This window comes from Hyperolius riggenbachi, chromosome 11 (assembly GCF_040937935.1).
Source record: "Hyperolius riggenbachi isolate aHypRig1 chromosome 11, aHypRig1.pri, whole genome shotgun sequence".
NCBI lineage: Eukaryota > Metazoa > Chordata > Amphibia > Anura > Hyperoliidae > Hyperolius > Hyperolius riggenbachi.
Window position 1 is genome coordinate 45,799,781 of NC_090656.1, and position 10,313 is coordinate 45,810,093.

Below are 10,313 nucleotides of genomic sequence, written 5' to 3' on the forward strand. Positions count from 1 at the left end.
CAAAAAGTAGAGCTACAAATCAATGTAAGATTCAATTGAGCTAAACAACATATTAAACACACTAAGGGCTGGTTCAGACGGGCGTTTTTGTGGCATTTAACGCAGCGTTTCAGACGCAGCGTTTTTTGGGATCTACTGCCATCCCATGCAAGTGAATGGGAGCGTTTAGAGCTGGCTTTTGCAGGCTTTCATGAAAGCCTGGCAGTAGATCCCAGCGTTGCGTCTAGTCTCAAAAGCAACATGCTGCTTTCAGAGGCAGTAAACGCGAGGAAACAATAGCAGAGACCAGAACTGCTAGCCTTGAACGCTTTTCAAAAGCTTTCAAAAGCTAGCTTTTAAACGCTGGCGTTTAAACGCTGGCATTTGAACGCAATGCCAAGCAAAAGCTCAGCAGACGCCCGTGTGAACCAGCCCTTAAGGAAAGGAGCCCAATCAACAAGGCCATCACTTGTCAAAAAATACTGAAAATCGTCTCAATATATCAAAATGTCGTTTATTGAAGACTGAATAACACATCACAATGAACTGAAAGGAATCATTTTTAGAAGAAAATGGTGAGCTTCTGAGAGGAATTGATGGTGAGTTAAGTAAGTAATATTTATTTGCAGGTACAACATGTGTTTATTCTAAATAATTTTTACTAGGTTCAAGTTCCCTTTAAAAATAGGATGAAAGGGGAAGTTGCCTGTAAATAAAAATGCTACACAGTGGATTTTCCAACTTAATAAACTCAATGACAACACCGCACGCATGAAGGAGGTGTTGCGGTAATTTAAAGGAGGTGCTGCAGTTATTTGGGCAGACTATTGGTGCCTGTGGTGGCGTGTGTGTGTGTGTGTGCGCGTGCGTGTGTGTGTGTGCGTGCGTGCGTGCGCGTGCGTGTGTGTGTGTGCGTGCGTGTGTGTGTGTGCGTGCGTGCGTGCGTGCGTGTGTGTGCGTGCGTGCGTGCGTGTGTGTGTGTGTGTTGATCAAAGTGGGACACCCTGAGAGACCCTGAGAGAAAAAGCACAGAGAACACGGGAGCCCCAATGGTGTAGTAAATCACAACAAAGCGTCGGCTGATATAAGTGGAGAGTACTGACAAACAGCACAAACCAACCACTGAAGGCAGTGCCAAAGAAAATCTCAGCCTGTGTAAGAGACGCCTCACACAGGCTGAGATTTTCTTCAGAACTGTATTTGGCCTGAGGAAGAGGGAAAGGACTATTGTTGCTTACAATAGGTATTACTAAACTTGACAGGTTTTGGACTAGTCCAGCCTCTTGTAATTGCATAGGGCCCCAACTATCCCAAAACCCAAGTCAGTTTTAGAGCTGGCAGATTAATATTAGCTATTGGAAGTGACAGATGCATAGAATAAAATGAATTTACAGCACATTTTACTGTAATACAAAAGTACCGCTTATAGTTATTAGAACACATAGGCACATAAGCAATTTACTTTTTCTCCTGAGATTTTTCCTAGGTGATATTTTTACATCTCTTGGGCCATATTCAATTCACTTTTTCACCGGAGTTTTCTACTGGGTGATATTTTTAAACTTGTCAATAAAATGCCCTTTAAGACCCCAGAAGGCAAGAAAATGCTCAAAATAATTTGATAGTACTTTTTCACCAATGTTTTGCTGCTTTTTTAATTTAAAATCAAAGATGAAAAATTATCTCCTAGAAGAAAACTCAGGTGAAAAAGAGAATTGCATATGGGCCCTTGTCTTAAAATGCCTTTTAAACCAGCAACAAGCAAGAAAATACACAAAATAGTTTTTCATAGAACTTTTTCTTTTCATTTTGGTACCTTTTTAATTGTGAAATGCAGAAAAGTTATTTTAAAGAGAAGATGAACATTATCTCCAAGGAGTAAACTCATGAGAAGAAGTGAATTGCACCTGAGCCATAGTTACATAGTTTGGTTGAAAAAAATAATCCATCAAGTTCAACCAGAAAAATTGGTACAACACTATCCTGCACCATCACATATACTGGCTGATCCAGAGGTAGGAGGACAACCCTTACTAGGCTGTGACCAGAGGCGCTTTACTTGCTGTATCCAAATTGCTGTTGTTGTCCCCACTTTATTGCCTGATGAAGCGGGTTTAGCCTGCGAAACGCGTTGCAACCCTGGGGTACTTTACAATAAATGTATGTGTTTAACTTCAGACAGTATTTCGTGTCTGCTTTATGAATGTAAGTCCACCACTTCCTCCTAGCAAATTTTAAGGGTTTTATCTACTTTTATCCTGCTGGCGCCTCTGTTCTCCTACTGTTAGCCTTAGGTCTTGTTCATAGTGGGGCATTGCGGTGCGACATAATGGATGAAATTGAACGTGGAAAGTCATATTAGAATGCTAAATTTATGCGACATTCACAGAGCGTCCAGTGCGATGTGATCTAATGTTTTCGCTCGTGCAATGATCACAAATTTTCACGTGCAAATGCGCAGGGAAATTCACAACTGTGCGCAGAAATTCGGGATTGCACGCAGAAATTCACGATGGCCGCGAAAACGCTAGCGCGGCCTTGCTATGAGTTAGCAACGATTTTGAATCAAGCCCATTGTGTGTATTAACAATGATAGTTAAGCATACTTTTCATGGACTGATGTCTCTACTGCATGCAGTTCTCAGCACCTGTGTATGCGGGCTGATAAGTCGATAAGCATAGTCTGTGCATTTGCAGGAGGCGGGAGTTCACCCATATACAGAACAGATATTGCCTGCTCTACCTATGTGAGCATTACCCCATAATGTGTGAAGCATACTTTTCTTTGACTGCATGCAGGGGCGTAACTAGAAATCACTGGGCCCCCTGCGACAATTTGGATGCTCTCTGTTTTTTCTGAGCTCCTCTTTAAATAGTTCCTGCAGATATCACCTCTGTTATGTTTTATGGTACCAAACCACACCTAGCAATGCATTGGAAAGAGCAGGTCAGACGTAATCTCTCCACCTGCCCTCCCTAGAGTTACCTTTAACTTGCACAGAGTGTGGTTTATTTCACTTGTGTAACTACAATTAATGGGGCCCTCAGAAAAAATTTGACGGGGCCTCCCATTGTTAACACTCCTTCCCTTGTCTCCCCTTTGTGCCTTCATGGCCTTGGAGGCCCATCTTGCAAGGATCATAAAACAAGTACTGCCATCATGAGCTTTACATCCATAACAAGTGTAGCCACAAAACTCCTGATCTGAAGTACAGTCCCCTATATCGGAGGAAGAGAAGGCTATAAGTTGGGCCCCGCGACCGCAGGGGCTTCTCCCCTTTAGTTATGCCACTGGTTTATTTTATAAGATGCGAGTGAGATCAATTGTCTTTCACACCCCTCCCTCACCCTGAAATGTGGAGAAGCTCGAATTTGTGGGGGGAACTGATCAAGGACTTTCCCATGCAGTTGATGTGATGGAGCTTTGGAAGTGGGCACAAAAGTCACATGACAAGCAATCTGGGGAGACTGAGCAACAGCGCTGAAGCTTCCATGGGGTCAAACTGGAATTCCCCAGAGCATCAAACATCTTAGGAGCCCCGTTCATTTTTGCCCAAGGCCGTATTTGACCTAAAACCATTCCTGGTGTGCAAAAAGGTAATTGGGCATTATTTAATTCTGATAAAATGTGGGCTACATGACTTGCATGGGTGACTGAGATGCTTGGAAATCATCAAAAACTTTAATCAAAATCTTAAAGGACCACTATTGCAAAACATTGTAAGATTGAAAATACATGTAAACATATAAAATTAAGAAGTATGTTTTTTTCAGAGTAAAATGAGCCATAAATTAGTTTTCTCCTATGATGTTGTCACTTACAGTAAGTAGTAGAAATCTGGCAGAACCAACAGGATTTGAAATAGTCTATCTCTTCATGGGGGATTCTCAGCATGGCCTTCATTCTTTATAAAGACATTCCCTGAAAAGGATTTATACAATGATGCTGGCCAGCCTCCCTACACGCTGCACACTTTTTTGGCAGTTGGACAGAGCAACTGCCATTTACTAAGTGCCTGTAAAACTAAACAAAACCCTGAGAATCCCCCATGAGAAGATGGGCTAGTCCAAAGCCTGTCGGTTCTGTCAGATTTCTACTACCTAACATAGGAAAAAAGTAAGATACGGCTCATTTTATTCTGGAAGAAATGTACCGTACTTCTTATTTGTATGGGGCTGGGGGAGCCGGGATTTTAACCCAGGTCTCCTGTGTCAAGGGCAGAGGCCTTGACCATTGCACTGTCTAGTCACTCTAGTCTAGTGATGCAGATGACTACAGCACAATGGTCAAGGCCTCTGCCCTTGACACAGGAGACCTGGGTTCAAATCCCGGCTCCCCCAGCCCCTTCTAATTTGTATGTCTTTACATGTATTTTAAAATGTATGATTTTCGCGATAGTGGACCTTTAACCAAACAGCTGCAACAACAACAACGACAAAAAATAATGAACTACCGGTACTTAAAATAGGCATATAACAGAAGGTATAAGAATGCATGCATTTCCTTTCTAAATATCAGAAGCACTGTAGCATCAGTAGAAATAGTTTGTGTGTGCAAAGGGTTAATCCGTGATTAAAAATATTATCTTTTTTTTTGTACAGCCTTTTTTTTCTATAATTTTGCAGCCATAAGCGGGAGCTGGTACTCCTCCCCTTCCCATTCTCTGGCAGCCAAGTGAAGTGAATCTGTGACACAGCTGCAGCAGAGAAGCAGGGCTGCTCTGATAGATGGAGCTTTAGATAAGATTACATGGTGTGTGTGGATCTTGATGACACACTTGTCTAAGCCGCCTTTTAGAGGATAGCCTAATACACGCTCTGGAAATACCGCTAATGAATCGCATTTATCTATCTTTACTCCGAATTATCCGCATTCAGGTTTATCTATATATATAGATAAACCCTGGATCATTTTCACAGTCTGCATATGGACCATGAAAGGAGATGGGAGCTCAGTTTAAACAGCGTGCCAACACCTCTCTGTGGACTTTTTATACTGGTACAAAGTGAACCTGTCTCGATACAAAGTTTCTGAGCTGCCTTTTGTGGGCCTTTAAAAAAAAATAAAAATAAAAAGTTCTCCATTCCTGGAGTTCAGTCAGGGTCATTCGCTAGCTTCACTGTGCGGTGAATTACCAAATCAGGTTCAACTATATGAAAAATGACCTATGCCTCTCCAGCAGTGGCATAGTAATAGGAGACTGCATCAAGGCCCCCAGATCACAGGGTCCAACACGAGGCCCTTCTTCTTGCTGCAGTGGCTCTTTATTGATGCTGCATTAGTCATGATCACCTCTATATCTGCCAGACCTACATATCCGATCTTACTCAGAGGTACACACCTAGCCGCTCACTCCGCTCCTCCAATGAACTTCGCCTGAGCAACACCCCACATCACGCAGTCCCATGCACACATCCAGGACTTCTCTAGTGCTGCTCCAACACTATGGAACTCCCTTCCTCTCCCCTTTAGGGTTGCACCATCCTTCAACGGTTCTGGGTGGCTCTGGCTACCTAATACTAAGTAGCTAGAAGTGCTCCTGACTGAAGGGAGATCTGGTCAGTGGAATGCAGATAGCCATTTGAGTAACCTCTCATTTACACTTCGCTCAGGACTCTGCATAAGGAAGGAGGGAAGGAGGCACTCGGGGATGAGCGTGAGCCGCCTTTCCATCATCAGGCGCCTGTAGGCATGTGCCTACAGTGCCTTATGGTATATCCAGCCCTGTCTATAGCCACTTATGTTTCCCCATATTGCTGTGCCATGGACGTCTAAAGGCGTGTTTAGTCATTGCTATCTTTCTACTTGGCCTGAGATACGCAAATAATGCAAATGCTGCTGCAACTCTATGCAGCTTGAAAAGGGACCAATCAAATGATTCCACGGCAGGATGTCATTAGTCCATTTCTATTTTTGATTTTCATAATAATAAAGTTAACATTTGTAAAGCAATTTTTTCCCACCAAACTCTAAGCGCTTGAGAACTGCAGGCACTAAGTAGACCAGCAGGGAGTCTTGCTCAAGGACTCCTTGCTGAATAGTTAACTGGCTACAGCTAGGATCTGAACCCTGATCTCCAGTGTCAAAGGTGGTGTCTTTAACCAATAATTACCATAATTCTGCATCATAATAATTAGCATACTTCTCAATTATCCTAAATGTATTTGCATCTCTGTGACCATCCCTAATGATTTGGGCAAGACATTTTATAAATACATTAAGTTTATTCTTAAAAATACAAGTACTACTCACAAGGGGCTCGATTCTCAAATGCGTGATAACTGCTATCACAGCAGTTATCACACGCTCTGCCGCTCGCAGAGCTTATCACGCGAACTGCGTTAGTTCACGTGATGAGCGAAGGTTATCGCGTGATCATGTGTGCTGAAATGCGCATGTGATCGTGCGATAGCCTTCGCTTATCACGTGAACTAACAATGTTCGCGTGATAAGCTCTGCGAGCAGCAGAACGCGTGATAACTGCTGTGAGAGCAGTTATCACGAGTTTGAGAATCGAGCCCAAGATGTGAAAATTAAAACCGCATATCACTGTAGCCCGTCACATTAACCGACCTCTCCCGGAATTCCGTGTGTGGCCAGCAGCGTGGTGTCCGGTGGCATGGACTTGTGGAAGGGTGTCGGGTGGGTGGGTCCTATTCGCTACGTGATTCCAGCGTCATGCCATGACACATCTTGTGAGTAGTACTTGTATTTTTAAGAATAAACGTTCTGAAGCTACTATACTATAGAGTGCTCTATCTTTTCTTCAGATCTGCCACTAACCTCTAATGTGTAAGGGCCCGTTCAGACTACAAAGTGCAGACCGCAACGCATGCGGACCGCAACGCGTACGAACGCACGCCATCCGCGTTCGTGTGCGTTGCGTGGCTGATCCCATCACTTAAAAGTGAATAGGACAGCCATGCGTTTTTACAAAAAATGCGTGCAGCATGCGTTCCCGGACCGCACAGGTCCGGAACGCATGCAGTGTGAACATCAGACATTGCACTCTATGCAATGTCTGATGTCGTGCGTGTCGGCCACCTGCACGCGTTTCCAAAACGCGGCTGGAAACGCGTGCAGTGTGAACGGGGCCTAAGAGCAGCACTGTGTGTTTAGCCAACGGTTGACTTTCCTGGAGAGTGTATCCAGTTGCTGGAGCACAATATGCTTTCCTCTTTATAAATACCTCAAACATACTTGCAACTGGCACTGACATTTGTGTGTATAATTTTATCATAAAAATAATGATTTAATCATTCCAGTTTTTCCCTTGTTACTTGATTATTATGATCTATGGTAGAACTCTTTTTCTTCTGAGTTATCTCCTAGTAGATACTTTTCATATTGTTTCCAATTGAAAAAGTACCCAAAAGTTGGTAAAAAAAAATACTATCAACATTATTATTACAGTATTTTATTGCTTGCTGGTGATTTAAAAAGCATTTTATGACAGAGTTAGAAAAAATTACCTAGGAGAAAACTCTGTAGAAAAAGTGAATTGCATAAAGACCTACATTATGTACTCAAGAAGAGACACACTACCTGTCTTATTATTATAAATTGTTGATTTGACTAGATAGGTTGCAAATAACCGTTTCTTCCTTAGAATTATCTAGCTTCAAGGTCTCCCTCCATTGTCAATCTAGGAGAGGGGAAGCAGCAAAACTACCTTGATTTCCAGTGCGAAATCGATAACTTTATTTTATTGATTTTACATACACTCAAGATTGTATCACGTATCGGAACACCAGCCAAGCTAAAATGTTTACTGTGCTTACAGTGTGGTCGCCTCCAGATGTCTCTAGTGCATGAGACCGGTATGGCAACTGATATAATATGATAGGATTGGCGGCAGGTGGTTACCACAGTGGCTGGGTAGTGTAACGGTTAAGGGCTCCGCCTCTCACACATGACCTGGGTTTTAATTTTGGCTCTTCCTGTTCAGTAAGCCAGCACCTATTAAGTAAGGAGTCCTTGGGCTAGACTTCCTATATTGCTACTGCCTACTGAACGATGTGCTCCGGTGGCTGCAGCTCAAGTGCTTTAACATCCCCCAGGAGAAAAGCGCAATATAAATGCTCGTATTAGAAACACAGAGGCGCCAAAAGGATATAACAATGTTCGAATTAAAAATGAGGGGAAGAGGTACTCACCTCCCTATAAAAGATTCAACAAGATAATTGTTTCAAAAGTATTTTTTAATAATGTGCTTCAATAATTGTGACGCGTTTCGTGGGACTCAGGCAGTCGTCACAATTATTGTAGTACATTATTAAAGAATACTTTTGAAACATTTATCTTGTTGAATCTTTTATGGGGAGGTGAGTACCTCTTCCCCTAAATTTTAATTCGAACATTGTTTTATCCTTTTGGTGCCTCTGTTTTTCTGATACAAGTATCACTAGTCCACCTTTGGTGGAGGGGTCTACCCCCGTTTTTCTTGCCTACAGAGAGCGACATCTTAATCTACTCTGAGGGGGGCGGGTCAAATTCCCCTAAAGCCGCATCTACACGAGTAGATGCGGCCGCGATGGTCCTTATCAATCGAGCCGCTGATGTGGCTCGATTGATAAGATCCGACAGGACGGATCTCCGCACCGCCGATTCCCTGCTCGATCCCCGCGAGGGGACAATGGCAGGGAATCGTGCGGGAGATAAGCAGCGCCGGCGGGGACGAGTGGGCATTAGCGGGGAATCGAATGCAGCGCACGCGCGGCGAGCGGGCACGCGGCGGGCACGCGGAAGAGGCGATCCGGCGGCTAATCGAGCCGCTGGATCGCTGCAACCTCTCATAGTGTAGACGGGGCTTAACACCTTCATAGTGGTTGCTTGTCAGCAACCTACCTTTGCGAGTTTATCTTAAAGAGGAACTCCAGTGAAAATAATGTAATAAAAAAAGTGCTTCATTTTTACAATAATTATGTATACATGATTTAGTCAGTGTTTGCTCATTGTAAAATCTTTCCTCTCCCAGATTCACATTCTGACATGTTTTACATGGTGACATTGTTACTGTGGGCAGATTATGGAGCTGGTCTGGCTTTAACAGACAGCTGTAAGCAGCTATTTCCTGTCTGAACATTGTTACATTGTGGCAGTTTGCCCAGAGTACCGTATGGTACCAGAGCCTCTTGTGGGAGGGGTTTCAGCACAAAATCAGTCACACAGCGCCCCCTGATGGTCTGTTTGTGAAAATCATTATTTTTCTCATGTAAAAGTGGGTATCAGCTACTGATTGGGATAAAGTTCAATTCTTGGTCGGAGTTTCTCTTTAAATTGTTTTCTTTTTACCATATTGGTCTGAAATACTACACTACAGTGGGCTCTCGGTTTCTCTGTTATTTTTACAATATAAATGTTTTTTGTCTTGTCCTCCTAGCCTGCTACATGAAAGTGTGTTTTTTTTCCATCTCAAGTAACATGTTGCGGCTAATAAGGTTAATATTCTTTTGAAGGCATGTTGCTGGAACTTGTGTTTTAACGCTAATTGCGGTTTTACAAAATATGTTTATTAAATAATAGGTCTCCAGCTCTAAGCAGAGCCCCCATCACTTGCGAGATGAGAAGGTCTTCTTCGCAGGACAGGTCTGTAAGGTTGTCATGTTGAACCTCATTTTAATCATGTGTGCTGTCATTCTCCCAGATAACGAATACCACAATCCAATATTCTCCATTAACTATATTGCTGCTTAAGCTCGAGACTCCTTAATAAATGTTCAAACCAGACTCAGCCTTCAGTGGAAATTGGATGAGTCGTGTTACACATTAGTTAATAGTTGAAGCTTAATGACATACCGAGCGTACACATTTAAGTAGTGAACCTTTACCTGATCTAATACAGGTACCCATGTGGTCATTGGAAATCATTGACTCTGCACTTAGTGACATTGATGAAGACAAGGAGAAAAATAAAGTTTGTCCCAAGGGAAAGTGCTGACATGGTGATTCTGTGCTCTGTGGGGTATGGCCTTCTCTGCAATACAGGATTTGTCCTGCAAGGCAGTCCAAAGGATGCTGATATTACCCAATAAGCAACCAACTCCTGCCCTTCACCAGTTTGGAGAGGTCAAGACAATAAGGGTAAGAAGGATGAAGCCATGTCGAGGCATTTGGGGAATGTTTCCGGAATCTCCAGTCAGATGTATTGGGTTCCAGGTCTACAACAGTAAAACTGATTGGTGACTGATTGGTTAATTCTGACAGCTGTGCAGAATTCGATGCAGTTACCCCAGGAAGAGAAGTACAGTATATTCTAGTAAATACTGTACAACATACATAAGATGCCAGCATTGTGATCAGAACCATACAGAAACGCTTGCATAATTCCAGG